Below are 3336 nucleotides of genomic sequence, written 5' to 3'. Positions count from 1 at the left end.
TTGTATTTCATGTATTACTGTATTTGGCCCGCTGCCCTGGATAGATTTTCATTTTGGCCCCCTCGGGGAAAATGTTTGGGCACCCCTGTATAAGAGCATATCGCGCCAGAATGCAGCTGCTATTATATAACCATCGTTTGATTTTAGCTATATGCTAACTAAAAATAATTGCTGTGGAAGGTAAGTTCTGCTCTGCACAGGTTTCTCTTTCATTTTCTTAAAATGATCCCACACTTTGAGCTCTGTTGTCAGGTAGCCATGATACCAGAGCCTGTCTGTTTAATGTCTTGTGACGTCCACGGCCTACCCCAGTTACCACTACTGTGCATGTGTGTCAAGGACAGAAAGGCAGATGTGGCAGTGGAAGGTGTCAAAGCAGTTTGGAGAGAGAAAAAAGTAAACAATAACAAAAATTAATCGATTATTAAATTAGTCATCGATTTTAATAATCGATTAGTCGTCACTAATCGATTAATCGTGGCAGCCATGGTCTAAACTCAAGGTTTCTTATGACGTCGCATTTGCATTCACTAAACTTTTATTTGTATTCAACTTTATTAAACAAGAATACAAGTGTTATATATGTATTTGAGTGCGCATATATATATATATATATATATATATATATTAGATTTGGGTAAATGTGCAGCAATATGTTGCCCTTTAGTGGTGTCTACAAAATATTGTGGCCCCTTCTATCATTTAAGTTGCCCACCGTACTACTAACGTAGTTACTGGGGTTTATGGACTCATTCTTATGCTAATCTGAATTATGCTAAAAATGTCACGTAAGTTATTTTCTATTACAGAAATCAGTACGTCTAAAGGGTTCCCATAAATCTTCAGTAATCATTACTAATTGTGGCCAAAAATCTGTAAAATGTTTACAAATAAACATAAAGCTTTTTGTGACTCAAATGGATCTTTATTTCTAACTGACCCCTGACCCAGTCCTGCCCAAGTCCCTTATTGATGTGACAAAAATCAAGTTGATTTATAAGATAATTTAATTAAAATCTACATCAGAGGCTTCCAACCTTTTCCCCTCAGATCCCCCCCTCCCTTTGGCTCTAACAGCTGCACCCTCCCGGCCTGTGCAAACAACAAAAGAATAATCTGCTCATTTATCATTTAATCACTGGTAATTTATTCCCTTTTTCATCAAATTTAACAACCTAAATTTGACACAGGAAGGAGAGGTTAAAGTCAGGATGTTAAAATCTGTTCAAAGAGTTCAAAGCTACAAATAACGAGTTTAATCTTGAAGTTGAGTTAATTTAATTGTATTGTTTGTGAGTGTAAATATGACACTGGTTAAAGTGTAAACAGTTTGATGGGCCAAACAAAAYGCAGCTCCGCTTCACGTCACCGGGTTCGCTCCTGACCCATCCCCCACCGCACGCTTTCTTAGCCCCGCTTTCCTAAAACCAATAAACGTAAACTTAAATAAAATCCCTAAATGTCAGCCTCTCCTCCGTTACGCACGCCGCTGACGGGACAAATCACTCCCGTTTAAGTCAATAAAAGCGACTTTAAGAGGCGTCTCGGCGCCGCTAGCCGCGACTGCCGCATGCTTTGTCTTTTCAGCCCACTGAGTGACAATGAGGCCATTTTGATCGGAGCTAACAAGCTAGCCGGCTAACAGCTAGCCCGGTAAGCTAGGCTAACGATGGTTTCGGCTAGCCCACGGTCCTAAGATGTTTAGGGAAACGGTAACCCCGCGGGGATATAAAAAACACACAACCGGACACATTAACTTCCCAACATCTCGTTCCCGAAAAGCAATGCTAACAAGCTTAAAGCTAAATAAGCTAAAAAAATAAAATAAAAAGCTCCCACCCACACATCCACCGCGGTCCTTCCTCCTTTTTCTGGCCAAAAACAAGTTTTCGCCGCGGCTGGGATGTTTAAATGTCCCCCCCTTCCTGGAAAAAAAAATTTAAACGCACACCCTGGTGCCTGCCTTTAAAAAAACACTTCCCTATAGGTTAGGTGTCCGTACTCACCTCGTGTTTGTTATTTTATTCCCGTCTTTCCGTCATAGGATCGACGGCAGAGAAAGCGGAGATAAGGTTCAGATGAGATCATTCATGCCACGGCTTCAGAAACTGAGGCGCCTCCGTCCTGCTGCTGCTGCTGCTGCTGCTGCTGCTCAGGCGGACGGAGAAGGAAGGGAGGGGGAGGGGAGCCATATCCCTTCAGATTCCTCTCTGCTGCTCCTTTCTTTCCGCTTCTCTCCTCCACCAAAGCTTTCGGACTGAACACCTTAAGTCCACGATTTCACAATAAAAAAAATAAGCTTTTTTTCTCTTTACCACCATCGTTTACTTAATAAGTAAAATGTTGAGTATTTTTTTAAAACTCTAAAAAAATWTTTTTATTTACATCAAGTCATTTTCAAATTAATTACCAAAACCGTTTGACTCCATTCACACACACACACAAAAAAAAAAATAAGTTTTTAGGTTTATTTGTTTAACAGTGAATGTGTTTAACCGTGTCTGTACAGGATGTGAAGACTCGTTAGTGACCCCTGCTGTACAGGCGGAGAACTGCAGCAGCGCTGTGCTTCAACCTGATTCATGAAGATCAACTATTAATATAGAAAGAAAAGGTTAACATGTTTTATTGTTTATAATGTAAAAAAGACCCCTTGTCACAAACATCTATTACTGTCAAGTTTATTTATTTTACACTAAACCTTAACTGGTGACTTACATCTTTCCTGTGGAAGCTGGTGATGGTACGACGGAGTAGGGCCACACAACGAGATTTTTTTTAATTACGAGAATAAAGTCATAATATTGTGAGAATAAACTCGTAATATTACAAGATTAAAGTAATAATATTGAGAGAATACAGTCATACAATTACGAGATTAAAGTCATAATATTGTGAGAATAAAGTCATAATATTACGAGATTAAAATCATACTATTGTAAGAATAAAGTCGTAATATTACAAGATTAAAGTCATACTATTGTGAGAATAAAGTCGTACAATTACGAGATTAAAATCATACTATTGTGAGAATAAGGTCGTAATATTACGAGATTAAAATCATACTATTGTAAGAATAAAGTCGTAATATTACAAGATTAAAGTCATAATATTATGACAATAAAGTCATGATATTACGAGATCAAATTAATAATAATATTATGAGATTAAAGTCATAATATTGTGAGAATAAAGTCGTAATATTACGAGATTAAAATCATACTATTGTAAGAATAGTCGTAATATTACGAGATTAAAGTCATAATATTGTGAGAATAAAGTCATAATATTACGAGATTAAAATCATACTATTGTGAGAATAAAGTCATAATATTA

General features: G+C 37.4%; 1 protein-coding gene across 3 annotated transcripts in view; it reads right to left on the bottom strand.

Moving 5' to 3' along the window:
- The window catches only part of cdca4 (cell division cycle associated 4), an 8694-nt gene extending 6494 nt beyond the window's left edge, over window positions 1-2200 (bottom strand). Inside the window, exon 1 of one of the 3 annotated variants that reach the window (XM_014011831.1) lies at window positions 2007-2200. The gene's annotated coding sequence lies outside the window, so the exon portion shown is untranslated. Of the gene's footprint in view, window positions 1-1839; window positions 1856-2006 lie in introns of those variants that run through there. The other 2 variants (XM_014011829.1, XM_014011832.1) reach the window with 2 other exon arrangements.
- Between the last annotated feature and the right edge of the window lie 1136 nt (window positions 2201-3336).

This window comes from Austrofundulus limnaeus, unplaced genomic scaffold (genome assembly GCF_001266775.1).
Source record: "Austrofundulus limnaeus strain Quisiro unplaced genomic scaffold, Austrofundulus_limnaeus-1.0 Scaffold85, whole genome shotgun sequence".
Classification (NCBI taxonomy): domain Eukaryota; kingdom Metazoa; phylum Chordata; class Actinopteri; order Cyprinodontiformes; family Rivulidae; genus Austrofundulus; species Austrofundulus limnaeus.
This window is presented reverse-complemented; position numbering and strand designations above follow the sequence as displayed.